Source organism: Podarcis erhardii, assembly GCF_964252035.2.
Source record: "Podarcis erhardii genome assembly, chromosome: 5".
Taxonomy (NCBI): Eukaryota; Metazoa; Chordata; class Lepidosauria; order Squamata; family Lacertidae; genus Podarcis; species Podarcis erhardii.
Genome location: NC_138509.1, coordinates 11,424,362 through 11,439,837, shown reverse-complemented (window position 1 = coordinate 11,439,837; position 15,476 = coordinate 11,424,362). Strand labels below are relative to the sequence as shown.

The 15,476-nt window shown below is 44.1% G+C and overlaps 1 protein-coding gene across 3 annotated transcripts in view; it reads right to left on the bottom strand.

Annotated features, from left to right (window-relative positions):
• Positions 1–4,865, bottom strand: part of MAPK8 (mitogen-activated protein kinase 8) — a 32,348-nt gene extending 27,483 nt beyond the window's left edge. For 2 of the 3 annotated variants that reach the window (XM_081864372.1, XM_081864374.1), the window contains exon 1: positions 4,734–4,864. The gene's annotated coding sequence lies outside the window, so the exon portion shown is untranslated. Of the gene's footprint in view, positions 1–4,733 lie in introns of all 3 variants that reach the window. The other variant, XM_081864373.1, reaches the window with a different exon arrangement.
• Between the last annotated feature and the right edge of the window lie 10,611 nt (positions 4,866–15,476).

Sequence of the window (15,476 nt, the reverse complement as noted above, 5' to 3'; positions counted from 1 at the left end):
CTTTAAAGGTCAACATCAACACTTTGAATTGTGCTCAGGAATATATTGGGAGCCAATGCAGGTCTTTTAGGACTGGCGCTATATGGTCCCAGCGGTTCCAGTCACCAGACTGGCAGGTGCAGTTTCCAAGTCACCTTCAAAGGTAGCCCCATGTACAGCACACTGCAGTAGTCCAAGTGGGAGATGTACCACTCTGGTGAAACAGTGCGCAAGCAGGTACTGTCTTGGTTGGCATACCAGATGGAGCTGGAAGACAGCCACTCTGGACACAGAATTGACCTGCACCCCAATGGCCACTATGAGTCCAAAATGACCCCAAGGTTGAGTACCTGGTCCTTTAGGGACACAGTTACCCCATTCAGAACCTACTTGCCCCCTGCCTCCCAGAAACAGTATTTCTGTCTTATCAGGATTCAACCTCAATCCGTTAACTGCCATCCACCCTCCTCCTACTTCTCTCAGGTCAAAATGAATCTATCACTCTCAGTGTGGTCAAGTACTGTGCTGCAACAAGGAATCACAGCCAGGAACTGACCTCAAGACGTTTTGTACTTTTCCTCTTTGGAGTACATGTTACGACTACAACTTTCAATAATATTCATTCCAATTTTACTTTTCTATATGCTATTTCTATTTACTTTATTCTTTTCACTCTATTATACACATCTGGATAAGGTGTTCTATGTGCTTCTTGCTTTGATTTCTTAATAATAAAGATTAACACAGTGAATAGTCCCTCACAGTCCTGGCTCTACTTTCATCAGAAGAGCAGGGTTAATAATTTGCCTTTAAGCTTATCTCAGGGGCACTATGTGACCTACTCTGCCTTTCTTCTCCCTTTTGTCTGGTCTAGGGGACTAGGGAGGACAGGTGGGTTTGGGGTCCTGCAAAAGAAGACTGTTTCAAGCCCTCTAAGTGCTGCATGTTCTTTATATTTCTAAAGATCTTCCCTCCAGTAGCATTTAGGTGCACCAGTGTGAAGTCTCTGCAGTGCTTTTGGACCAAGAGTGCAGAAAGACAGTTAGCTGGTTTACTGAATTAGAGTGCTCCATCAATTAGTGTGTGGTTGGAGGTTGAACCTAGATGATGTTGATGTTCAACATCTGCAAAACATTGCCTTAGAGCCACTCTAGCCCTCTCCTAGTCCAGAGAAATGGCAGAGCCCAAGGAAAATCTGTACAGCTAGAGATCAGAAGTTTTATGAACAGCAAACTGAATGGTTTGTGGGGCTACTATGCCCATTGGATGTAAGGTTAGCTTCAGCCAAAAATTGAAAATAGCAAGCCAATCCCTGGCTTCTAGAGCTTTCTAGAGGCCAGTCTCCAGACACTGGGTGATGTTTGTCATGCCAAAGGGTACCTGAAGAACAGCCCTCAGAAATTTGGATTGAACTGCTTTCATAGGTGTAAAAATGGAGTAAGAGTTGAGCTGGTCCAATCAAGTGACTGCATATTTATTTTCCATCATAGAGAAACTATGTTATTTAGGAAATACATCCTTGGGAAAGTTTTAAGGCTCATTAATGCATAAACATAATAAAATGTTGAGCCCAGCTATTCAACACACCTGGTGATGGTTTGGGGCAAGTGGCTAAATCCTAACAGTGAGGGGAGCGGGTTGCAAAGATTAAGATTAGAAAGTACTTGGGAAGACCCATATTAATGCTTTGCACTGTGTGACACTGAAATTCAGCAAGAACTTCAGAGATCAATCAATAACCACAAATCTTTTTGCAACTTCTATTTCCAGCATGTCAACTCAGCATAATCCTGTAAACTTCCTCATGGATAAGTAACCAGTTATGAAGAAGATTTGGCATAAAACAACCTGAAGCCTTGAAAAGTCAATTCAGAAGTGCTTAGTAAGAAAGTAACAAATTCTGACAAATGCAAGCATGCCAATCTTCAAATGATGTAATGCTACAATCCTAATCACACTTATTTGGGAGTACAGTACAGTGGTACCTCAGGATAAGAACTTAATTCGTTCTGGAGGTCCGTTCTTAACCTGAAACTGTTCTTAACCTGAAGCACCACTTTAGCTAATGGGGCCTCCCGCTGCTGCCGCCGTGCCGCCACCATGCGATTTCTGTTCTCATCCTGAAGCAAAGTTCTTAACCTGAGGTACTATTTCTGTGTTTGTAACCCGAGGTGCCACTGTAATCTCCATTAAACACAATGGGTTATATCTGTATAAACCTGCATAGGATTGGTCTACTGACAGGTCCTGCTATCCGAATAAAATGTGTTCTCGGGAAACCTTTTGTCAGGCAAGCGGTCACATAAAGGGTCAACTACCATATTTTTCGCTCTATAGGACACACTTTTTCCCCTCCAAAATGAAGGGGAAATGTGTGTGCGTCCTATGGGGCGAATGCGGGCTTTCGCTGAAGCCTGGAGAGCGAGAGGCGTCGGTGCGCACCGACCCCTCTCGCCCTCCAGGCTTCAGGAAGCTATCCACAAGCCTAGCGAGCCCAGCGGGAGGTCCGTGCTTCGGGCAGATGTCCGCAAGCCTTGCGCGCCCAGCAGGAGGTCCCACCGGGCGCGCAAGGCTTGCGGGCGGCAGCCTGCAGCCCGAACCACGGGGCGCGCTCCAGAGCGCGCCCCGTGCTTCGGGCAGATGTCCGCAAGCCTTGCGAGTCCTTGCAAGGCTTGTGGGCAGCAGCCTGTTCTGGGGGCTGGGGTCAGGGGAAGCTCGGGCTCCACGGCCCCACAGCTGGGGGGGAATAATTTTTTTTATAAAAATCCCCTCCAAAGGACTAGGTGCGTCCTATGGGCCAGTGCACCCTATAGGGCAAAAAATACGGTATTTCTACTGATTCCTATAGGATAATTTCTAATGTGTTCCTGACCAAGGAACTTTGGTCCCAAAATGACGACAACGACAACAACCCTGGGGAAACCCTCTGAAACCTTGCAAAAGGCAACAAGGAAGGAAAAAATGTTATCTTATTTGTCCAGTCTCTCATCCTTCCTCCCCTCTTCACCATGGTTTCTGATGAAAAGGCTGCTGAAAAAGTAAGCCTTGTTTAAAGAGGCTTATTTGTTTAACAGTACTACACACAGATATGGCTGTTTAGATATTTGAATCTGCGATGTGCATAGCAAGATTAAGAGTACTACTTCCTCATATTTTCATAAGGGTAGTGGGCCTTAAGTTTAATTAGTGTAATTTACATAAGCCCATACAGGATAGGTTTACTCCAAGAAGAACTCACACTCCTTATTAGCATGTCACTGGAGCCCACTAGATAGCAACCTTGCAGCATCTTAAAGAACGAAAAGTTTTCTTGTGGAGCATAACCTCACTGTCAAAAACGTAATTCTCATTTGGAAGACACAGATAGATAAAACATAAACTGGAGCTGCGAACAGAACCAAAAAGCCATGACACACAAGAAACACAAATGGTTTGCAACATGTCTATGCCTTCTGAGCTCAGCGCACATTCTTGCATCTTGTGGCCTCACTCATACCATTTCCCACCCCTCTGAACATTCATGCGTTTGTAGTGATTACAGTGGTGCCCCGCAAGACGAACGCCTCGCAAGACGGAAAACCCGCTAGACGAAAGGGTTTTCCGTTTTGGAGGCGCTTCGCAAAAGGAATTTCCCTATGGGCTTGCTTCGCCAGACGAAAATGTCTTGCGAGTTCCTGCGGGGTTTTTTCCCTTTTCCCCCTCTTTTCCTAAGCCCTAAGCTGCTTATCAGCTGATCCGCTAAAAGCTGCTAAACCGCTAATAGCGCTAATCCGCTAAGCTGTCAATGGGCTTGCTTCGCAAGACGAAAAAACCGCTAGACGAAGAGCCTCACGGAACGGATTAATTTCGTCTTGCGAGGCACCACTGTAGATGGATAAATTGGTCCCTCTCAACTCTACGATTCTATGTCCAAGTGCAGATTCAAACCCTGGTCTCCCAGGTCCCAGTCCAACACTGTCTAAACCATTACGCCATACTGGCTCCCGCCTGGCCACTCAGCACCTCTCGGTCCACTTCGCGGGGATGTTGTGAAAACAAGAAGGGGGAGAAGGGGTAATTTTCGGGGAGACAAGTCAGATGCATAATAAAACAAGCATGCTGTAATCTGCATTTCATGCACACTGGGCCCAACAAAATGTGCAGCATCAGCACCATCATTATCCCAGGGGTGCCAATGATCGCCATTATCATTATTCTATGCCAACTTCCATTATGATCATTGCTGTGTTCTATATCACCCGGGGGGGGCCCAACTTGAATAAAATATTGGGGGCCTCAGGGAAGCCCCATGGTACACACACACACACACCCCATTTGAATGGGAATTCCCCTCAAACTTCCCCCTCAAATATTTTATTGGGAGGGGGGGGACACAAACCCCTTCATCAGAGGATCCCAGGAACACACACAAAAAGCACGCAACCACACAACCTCCCTTAGGGGCCCCCAAGTTTCTTTGCAACCCCCCCCCACCTTTGAGCAAAGGGGAGCAGGCCCAAAAAAGGAGAGGCGGCGGGGTGAACGTGGGGGGGGGGAGGAAGAAGGCAGCCCCCCCCACCCCCACCCCGCTCCAAGCCCAGTGAGGCCTTGTGAGACCGGGGGCGACGGTGGCAGCCTGTGCCCGGTGAGGAGGAGGAGGGTGTGAGGGCGCCTCTCTGCCTCCCTCTCTCCCCTCAGAAAGGCACCCAGGGGCGCGAGGGAGCGCCTCACCCAGGCAGGTAGGCCCAGCCGCCAGCCCGCTCTCTCCCACTCACTCGCTCGCTCGCTCGCTGTCTTCGCTTCCTCGCCTCAGCCGGGCCTTGTCGCCGCCGCCGCCGCCGCCGCCTCTTCCTGCCTGGCCGCCGCCGACCACAGCGAGGCGGAGCGGGGCGGGGAAGGGGGCGGGCGCACGCCGCCTCGCGCCCGCCTACTGACGGGCCGGGCCGGCATCTTCCTCAGGGAAGGAAGCCCGTCGGGGGCGCTGAGGCGGCGGGAGGGCCTCGCCCGCCGACCGGGAAAGGCTCCCTCAGCGATCCGCGCGCAGGAGCGATATCCTATATACTCTCTTTTCTTTTTTTCAAAATAATTTTATTGGTTTTCACAACATTATAAGCAAACTAACACATAAAACAAACAAACATAAATCATAGCCTTATTAAAAATTGCACTTATTAACATTGTTAAGTGACTTCCTCGCTTGCCCTTGGTTGAATTTCATTGCACGGTTTTCCAAATCACAGTTCTTAAAATAATTTAACTTAAACAGTAACATCCTTAGATCTTCATATTATGAAATTAAACATATTAATTAATCACTTAATTTAAAATCCTAAGACAATTAAGTATCAATATCTTATATACTCTCGCGCAGGAGCTATCCTATTCTCTGAGCGCGTTTTTGGGGGGGCTTTAGTTCTTTTTTATTAGTTTCTTATTTATACTTTTCAAATTTATACATTTCATTAGTTTGACAGCCAATTTAACATTTCCAAATTTTGACTTCCTTCCCCCTCTTTCTGCGGTTCCTTAAATTATTATTTTTTAAAAAATAACTTCTGCATATTCAAGTTGCTCCTTGGTTTATCTCCTGGAAATATATACTCTTGTGAAACTGCAGGTTATTATTACATTAATGCTACCAATGTTTTTATCCGTTTACACTTTATCTGTAAATATTCAATAAATTATTTCCATTCTTTTATTTTAAAAAAAGTTTATCTTGATTTCTTATTCTTCCAGTAAGTTTCGCCATTTCTGCATATTCTGCGAGTTTTTGTACCCATTCTTGTTTTTCTGGGACTTTTGTAGGATCATGCAGAGCTGATGGCGTACTTTACAACAATTTACAATTTGAGTCCTAAGTCACAGTTTGGTCCTGTGCAAAGTTAGGCACACCTAAATCCCGTTGAAGTGAATGGGCTTGCGTGCATCTCACTGCACACCATCAGGTTCTAAGTGTGCGCAGGAGAAATCCAGCTAACAGTGTCAACAGGTACAAATCTAATCTCAGCCAGTGAGACAAGACCCAAATCTGAACAGTGAGTGAGTTTCCCTTATTTGTGCCTAACCTAACCCAATCTCTTCTCTTTCTTTGGCAATCACTCATAGCTGAGTAAGATAAGCACGGTTTTAACAATGAGTCTGTAAGTAACTGTGGAGGCCAATTTTGGATCCACACTTCTGCATCCACATGTCCTTCCACAGTGGGGACATAGGTTTCCGGCCGGAAGTTGATCACGGTGTGGATTTGCTAAGTGTGCCTTCCTCTTAGCACGTTTCTCCCTTGCATCCTGAGTTCGAGCACAGTGGTGCCCCGCAAGACGAATGCCTCGCAAGACGAAAGAGTTTTCCGTTTTTTGAGGTGCTTCACAAGACAAATTTCCCTATGGGCTTGCTTCGCAAGACGAAAACGTCTTGCGAGTTCTTGCGAGTTTTTTTCCCTTTTCTTAAAGCCGCTAATAGCCGCTAAGCTGCTAATAGCCGTGCTTCGCAAGACGAAAAAACCGCTAGACGAAGAGACTTGCGGAACGGATTAATTTCGTCTTGCGAGGCACCACTGCATCTTCAAATCCCATGACACCTTTGGTAAAGGCTGTTCTCCAATTGGAGCGCTCGCAGGCAAGTGTTTCCCAGCTGTTGGTATCTATACTACGTTTTTTCAGATTTGCCCTGAGACAGTCTTTGAACCTCTTTTGTTGACCACCAGCATTACGCTTTCCATTTTTAAGTTTGGAATAGAGTAGTTGCTTTGGAAGACGATCATCAGGCATCCGCACGACACGCTCAGAAACCTCAGAGACTTGTGGGAAAGAAACCATGGTTGCTTCCCATGCATAACGGCCTGGGTTCAGTCTTTGTCATGCGTGCCATGGAAACCAGGAAGGCCACTTTCAGACTGTTGCACCTCAACTGTGCGCTCTGCATTTTGCTGGTATGTGATTGAATCCCACGACTGTAAACTCTATGGCAGTCAAATTCAATAAATAAATGCAACCACAGCAACAATCCCCCATGGAAAGGTCATAGGATTGGTGGAATTATTTCAGATACTTGTCATAAATTTGGGGGCGTCTTTATTGAAACAACATAGAACAAACTCGCCTGTAAGAAGCAAGTAACTGCTTTGGGGAATTGCGAGGCGAAAATAAGCAATCATTAACCCAACGGAGAAGATACTCTGACCTTATAATGGAGGCAAGTCCCATTATAAATGAAATACAATCCCAGCAATATATTACCGAGAGAGGCCATGAAGATGGCTTAGGTTAAGAAGATTTGTATGTCGTTTCTAATTAAGGGCAGGATTTTAAGAAGCTTTCCTGACCTTGAAACCACCAAAGCTAAAATTGGAACTGTAATCCCCACATCAAAAGTTCCAAGAAGTTGCTCCATTGTGCTATATGGGGAGGCTGCTGAAGACTCATTTCGGTGCTGTAAGCTTGTTTGGGAAGCCAGTGAATAGCCAGGGCTTATGCAGTATAAACGGCTAAACAAACAGGGCATTGAGAGCATAAAGGGCAAAATTGCATCCTTGGGAAGCTGTCACAGGGCAATTTGGAGTCATCAAAAAAACACACCTGGCCACTTCGCTGTTTGCTCCTAACTCCACCAGGTAATTTATGAACAACTTAAATAGAACCAGCTTTGGAGGAACCTGATTCTTGCATCCTTCGCTTGTGATTTTCAAGCAATAGGGAACATTGATTTTTAATTAAATCTACTCACATTCAAGGGAAGGTAGACTTCCCCACTCAACATTGGGCAAGTCAGGGACTGGGCATGTGGGGCAAAAATGCACAGGGATGTTGCCCCTGCCTCCTAACCACAAATACACCAGAGCAGACCTTTAGAAAGTGGTGAATACTGATGAGCAATTTAGCTTAGCATAACCTTGACTCTCATAACACCAGTAATAATACTAGTAATTATTATTAATACTATTACTAGTATCAAAGAAGGAACACATGAAAATTAAAATTCCCAATTAAGCCGATCTTAAAAATTCTTTATTTTTGCTATTAGGCAATCACATTTATCAAATATCATATCTTAAATAATGAATAAAATAAAATTTGCCTACCTAAATTCATATCAACAATATCAGGAATAACCAGTAAACAAATTTATTTATTTTATTTCACAATCATTTATTTTATTTCGCTGCTTGATTGTAAAGAAACCCCCAACAACCTCAAAGTGCTTTACACAAAGATAAAACAATGAAATCGAGGAAAATTCATGACCCCGCTTTAAAACATACCAAAGTTAAAATGCTAAAACAGATTAAAATCAATTTTCTAGGTGTCTGGGTAGGCTTGTCTAAACAATACTGTTTTTAGCAAGCGCCCAAAAGAATGCAGTGGAGACTCCTGCTTGATCTCAATAGGCAGGGAGTTCCAGAGTTGCATGTGCTGCCACACTAATATTGATTGAACACTGGGGGAAATAATAAGAAAAAAATGTTCAGCACAACGCTGTGTTGTTTCTGTAGTCTTTAATGAAGTCTCCTGGGAAATCTCTACTTTCCAGAGACAGTACATTGTAGAGAAGTGTTGTACCTAAATAGTTCAACAAGTTCAATTCAAGGCGCTTCCCCCCCGCCATGATTTTTAATCCAGTATCTCGGATTAGCTCAGAGTGGGGAACCTTTAGCTCTCAAGATGCCATTGGACTGCAGTTCCTGTCACTCCTAAGCAGCATAGCCAATAGTCAGGGATTATGGGAGTTGTAGTTCAGCAACATCTGGAAGTCTTGCCCTTGCCCTTTTCTTACTATATAAAATAACTTTTGAGTGTCATCACGTTGCAGTTTGCTTGGCCACAGACAGGTGGTGCTGCAAGCATGGCAACACAGAGTCACTCTGCAATTCTATGGAAGAAGGTCTAAGGAGAGAGAAGAGGCTTAGCAATGAAGAAAACCACACTGAAAAGAATTTAAGCATTTACGAGAAAGAATGCGATGACAAAAGATAGGGTACCTTCCAAAAAATATACACCTCAGGTGTCAAAGGTGTTAGATTTAGCAAGCAAAAGTGTCATGGAAGGCTTATAAGACGCACCCGGCAGGAAGTCAGACAATAATTTTGTTGTTTCTTTTAAACAAGAACGGAACAGTAATAGGAAAGTGAACTATTTTCCTTGCCAATGAAAAACACTGTTCATTTCTGTTTTTTGTTTTTTTGTTTTTTTGAAGGAGGTTCCTGACACTTTTAATCACACCTGTCATATGGCAACATTTCCTTGAGTGCTTCACTAATTGAGCAGCACACAGAATCAAATTATTAACAGAGAAACCAATCAGCAACAAAACGGAAAAAACCCTCTGAGACAACTAGCCCTACGTTCTTCAGTTAGACCATGGAGCAGAATAGCTGGTCATTATCATCTGAGATGACAGCCTATGACCCTTTAAAAATCTACAGTTATCTCAATATCCCCACTGCCACCCCAGTTATGCTTCTTGCGGCACTTCATAGAGGTCAGAAACATGTAGATGTTCCTGGCAGGCAACAGATTAATTATTTGTTAGACAAACCACCTCCCTGGGAGTATCGGAGAACAATTTTATCCTTTATCCTGCTGATGCCTCCAACCCAGTCACATGCCAGCTTTAAGGGTTGCTTAGGAAACTGCTCTCTGGGAGGTGAGGGACTCCTGGGTTCAGTTAGCACCACAAAGGGACGGAAAGAAACAAACAGAGGTGAAGCACCTTTGGGCAGGGGGGGGTGTGCAGCAGCTTCATAGCATAGCTTTGTGAAAATCGACCCATCTTTCCTGCTTTTGGGCGAAGAGAGCTTTGCACCTCAGCGCAGCACGCCTGATTCTGCGGCACATGAGGTATGGCAGAGTTTTTACCAATCCGTAAAGTGAGCCAGTGTGGTATATTGGATAAAGTGTCTGACTTTTGAATGCAGGGCATTTGGCCTAACCTTCCTCACTGGGTTGCAAGAATAAAAGGGGGGTCACGAATGCTGACCTGAGCTCCTTGGTGGAAGGGTGCAGCTGAAATCAGAGTGAATCGGGTACAATTCTGCAACAGCAGGCTCTCCAAAACTCGATTTCCCGCAATTGAATTCCGAGCCTTTGCTTATTCCTCTAGCCTCTTCTTAGAATGAAGGACATTTTCTGAAATGTAATGCTGTAAAACGCATTATGAACAAAATAGAATCATGAGACTTATCTATGAATGCGAGGGGTGAAATTTTGTAACTTGAATTTGGTTGTTTGGGTGGGGCTGAGTGAGCTTTGTATTCTCTGGCTACAGACACCGGCGGTTGTTCACAAAAAATACACCTTAGCCTCTTCACTGGTTTATTTACTCAGGACACAATACATTCTGGAGTTTGGGGTTGGGCTGCCATTAGTATGCGGATGACACCCAACTCTATCCGTTGATGGATGGCCATCCTGACTCAGCCCCAGACACACTGATCAGATGTTTGGAAGCTGTGGCTGGATCGTTACGTGGGAGCTGGTTGAAATTAAATCCTTCGAAGACAGAGGTCCTTTGACTGGGTCGGGACAATATGGGATGGGGGGGGGGAATCCCATCTCTTGTGGGGGTGCAATTAGTGCCAGCACTGTCCGTTAAGAGTTTCAGTGTAATCTTCGACACCTTCCTTTCCATGGAGGCGCAGATTGCAGCTATAACGAAGGCAGCATTATTTCATCTCTGCCAAGCTAAGCAGTTGGCTCCTTACCTCTCTCGCCCTGACCTTGCCACTGTGATCCACGCGACGGTCACCTCCAGACTGGATTATTGTAACTTGCTCTACATGGGGCTGCCCTTGAGACTGACCCAGAAACTCCAGCGGGTGCAGAATGCCGCGGCGAGATTCCTTACGGGGTCCTTGCCGCGGGATCACATTCATCCAGTGCTATATCAGCTGCACTGGCTCCCGGTGTAGTACAGGATCAGATTTAAGGTGCTGGTTTTTACCTTTAAAGCCCTATACGGCCTAGGACCCTTGTACCTACGGGACCGCCTCTCCTGGTATGTCCCACGGAGGACCTTACAGTCTTCAAATAAAAACATCTTGGAGATCCCAAGCCACAGGGAGTTTGGCTGGCCTCAACCAGAACCAGGGCTTTTTTGGCTGTGGCTCCGATCTGGTGGAACGCTCTGTCACAAGAGACTAGGGCCCTGCGGGACTTGACATCTTTCCACAGGGACTGCAAGACAGAACTGTTCCACGAGGCCTTTGGCCAGGGCACAGCCTGACCCCCTCCTTTGGTAATCCTCACAGAACTCTAGCCCAATGGTTGCCATTCATTTGATTTGAACTGATTTTATAATGAATTGATTTTAGAATGCTGTATTATTTTACTGTTGTTAGCTGCTCTGAGCCCAGCTTCGGCTGGGGACGGCGGGATATAAATACAATTTTATTATTATTATTTTGATTATTATTCCCAATACTGAATGCACAGAAGCAGCATGCCACCCTACCTTAAACCAGGTGGTGGTGGTGGTGAGAGTCTATGGCAGAGCAAATGCCACATTCTTTGCTCCTGTGTCCCTGCCTGCCTACTCAGTTCTATATTTTTGACCAACAGTGGTCCTGCAAAAGTCAAAAGTGGCAGTGGCACCTGCAGCATGCATAAACAGCAGATTGTGTGTCTACACAGAAGGCACTCAGAGCTGCCAACTGTTCTTTCACTTTTTTAAAAAAATAATATTTATTAAAATTTTGGAAATTACAAAAAAGAAAAAAGAAAAGTTAAACATAGAAAAACAGAAACAAAAACAAAAACACTACATAAAACATTAAATTAGCAAAACAAAACAAAAACAATTAAAAACACTTCCAAATCTTTTCGATCTTAACTTTCATACACTTGTTTCATTGACTTCCTCAACGCCTCCCTTTTTGTATTCCACTTCAATTAACTATTTCAGCAAGTCCTTTCCATCTTCATCTATTTTCTGTCTTATAGTTAATTTTAACATATTGTAACCTAGTTTTTCCCCCCTTTTAATGCATTAACCATCTATCTATACCTAGTTCCTTCTAACATTTCTGCCAAAGCCATATAACTTTATTCCACCTTTGTTCTAAAGCTCCTTAATTTTACAGTATTTCTGTAAATAATCTTTAAATTTTTTCCAATCTTCCTCCACCGACTCTTCTCCCTGGTCTCGGATTCTGCCAGTCATTTCCGCCAGTTCCATATAGTCCATCAACTTCATCTGCCATTCTTCCCGGGTTGGTAAATCTTGTGTCTTCCAGTACCTCGCAATGAGTATTCTTGCTGCTGCTGTAGCATACATAAAGAAAGTTCTGTCCTTCTTTGGCACCAATTGGCCGACCATGCCCAAGAGAAAGGCCTCTGGTTTCTTCAGGAAGGTATATTTAAATACCTTTTTCATTTCATTATAAATCATCTCCCAGAATGTCTTAATCCTTGGGCATGTCCACCAAAGGTGAAAGAATGTACCTTCAGTCTCATTACATTTCCACCAACTGTTCTTTCACTTTGACCTGGGCAAAAGTTGGAAGTGGACCACTTTTTCCTTTTATCACCCGTTGACTGCAGTGGCAAGGAATTTCTCACACCATTATGTCATCTTTCCACCTCAAGGAGCCTATTGTCATTCCAGTGTTCTTCCCTAACCTGGCATTGGACCTTAACATACCTTAGACCATGGGTAGGCCACCTAAGGCCCAGGGGCCGGATACGGCAAATCTCCTTCTAAATCCGGCTTGCAGACAGTCCGGGAATCAGCATGTTTTTACATGAGTAGAATGTGTCCTTTTATTTAAAATGCATCTCTGGGTTATTTGTGGGGCCTGCCTAGTGTTTTTACATGAGTAGAATGTGTGCTTTTATTTAAACTGCATCTCTAAGTTATCTGTGGGGCGTAGGAATCCGTTCATATTTTTTTTCAAAATACAGTCCGGCCCACCACATGGTCTGAGGGAGGGTGGACCGGCCCACAGCTGAAAAAGGTTGCTGACCCCTGCCTTAGATGTTTGCTAGCACTCACCTTTTAGGTCTCTGAGGCCTTCCAGAAGATTATAATTCCATAATGATTTAGCATTTTTAACCTTCATGACAGCAGTTTACTCTTCTGTTATAATTGCAGAGGTGCTCCCATGCCTGTATAATTAGAAGACCTGCATGTCAAGAGAGCCTATATTTCACACCATCAATAAATATGTAATAGTAATATAGGAAAGTGCTTTAATTATAATCACCTGTTGGTTGGCTTGTGACTGCTTGTTTATTCCACATATATCAACATATTTTCTCCATTGCATAATAGTTAATCAATATTGAGCTGGAGAAAGCAGCCAGTGGCAGTCTGGGACTTGCTTTGGTGGAATGACCAGGCAATTGTGAGAAAAGCTGCCAGCCAAGTCTCCAGGTGGGTAACATCTTACATTTGGATCCTATTGAAATTAATGAGAGGTACATCATCGCTAACTTGTCGCATTCATTTCAGTAGGGATTCAGTTAATCTAACGTAGTTTGGAACCAACCCGTTCCGCTACTCCAAATGATAGAGATTTGTGTATCTCTTGTCAAGAGCAGGTCTACCAACTGGATAACTCAACTGGTTAAAGTGTGGTGCTGTTAACACCAAGGTTGCAGGTTTGGGAATAGCTGTATATTCCTCCCCCCCCCCCCAAAAAAAAAAAATTATTGGTTTTCACAATAAACAAGCACATAAGACAAACAAACATAAATCATAGCCTTATTGAAAATTATTAACATTGTTAAGTGACTTCCTCACTTCCCCTTGGTTGAATTTCATTGCATATCCTTTTAACGGTTTTCCAAATCACAGTTCTTATAAAATTTAACTTAAACATTAACATTCTTAGATCTTCACACTATGAAATTAAACATATTAATTCATCACATAAATAAAATCCTAAGCCAATTAAGTATCTGCAAGCTGTTTTCAGTTAATTTGACTTAACATATTTAACTAAGTAATCATAAAATTTAATCCACTCTTCCTGATACTCCTCCACCTTCTGGACTCTTCCGGTTAGGTCGGCTAGCTCCGAAAAATCCATCATCTTCATCTGCCATTCTTCTATTGTTGGTAATTCTTGGGTTTTCCACTTTTTAGCTAACAAAATATGAGCAGCAGTTGTGGCATACAAAAATAGTTTAACATCTTTCTTGGGCAATTCCAAACCTGTTATTCCAAGAAAGGCCTCTGGTTTCTTTATAAATGTATATTTCAACATTTTTTTCAATTCATTATAAATCCTTTCCCAGAAGTCTTTCACTTCTGGGAATAGCTGCATATTCCCGCATTGCAGGGGGTCGGAGTAGATCAGGCATCCCCAAATTTGGCCCTCCAGATGTTTTTGGACTACAACTCCCTTCATCCCTAGCTAACAAGACCAGTGGTCAGGGATGATGGGAATTGTAGTCACAAAACAATTGCAGGGCTGAGTTTGGGGATGCCTGGAATAGATGGTGCTCAGAGTCCCTTCCAACTCTATGATTCTGTGATCGGGGGTGTCTGAATGAAGCAGACAAACTTATATAATCCACATTAAACATTGGAGTCATTACAGTGGTACTTCAGGTTACATAGGCTTGAGGTTACACGCTTAAGGTTACAGACTCCGCTAACCCAGAAATAGTGCTTCAGGTTAAGAACTTAGCTTCAGGATGAGAACAGAAATCGTGCTCCGGCAGCACGGCGGCAGCAGGAAGCCCCATTAGCTAAAGTGGTGCTTCAGGTGAAGAACAGTTTCAGGTTAAGTACGGACCTCCGGAATGAATTAAGTACTTAACCTGAGGTACCACTGTATAGCTAGACTGTAAGGTAAAGGTAAAGGACCCCTGACAGTTAAGTCAAGTCGTGAACGACTCTGGGGTTGCGGTGCTCATCTTGCTTTACTGGCCGAGGGAGCCAATGTTTGTCTGCAGACAGTGTTTCTGGGTCATGTGGCCAGCATGACTAAACCGCTTCTGGCAAAACCAAAGCAGCACACGGAAACACCATTTACGTTCCCACCGGAGCGGTACCTATTTATCTACTTGCACTTTGACGTGCTTTCGAACTGCTAGGTGGGCAGGAGCTGGGACCGAGCAAATGGAGTTCACTCCGTCGCAGGGATTCAAACCACTGACCTTCCGATCGGCAAGCCCAAGGCTCAGTGGTTTCTGGGTCCCCATTGATAAACATATAGGACTTCTGAGATACCTGATAAAGCCACAGCACTTAGGAAAATTAAGTATTATAGCACAGCATTTGTCCTTTTTAATGGAGCTGCCAGAACACAGCCAGTTGAGAAGCATTGGGTAATAGTGCACTGCCACTAGGACTGTGAATGAAGCTGCAATTATAGTGTTAAGTTGTGGATGAACATATCAGACGACACAGCAATTCTTCAAACAGCTCTTGTTTAATCACAGTCCAGAACAGAACTGAACTGAAGGGTTCAGCCAGCCTGCTTATATAGAGCTCCACTAGAACGCAACAGTAACAACTTTCTGTAACTATCCAATCACTGAACGTCACTTTCAATCCCTTATTTGCATATGTGG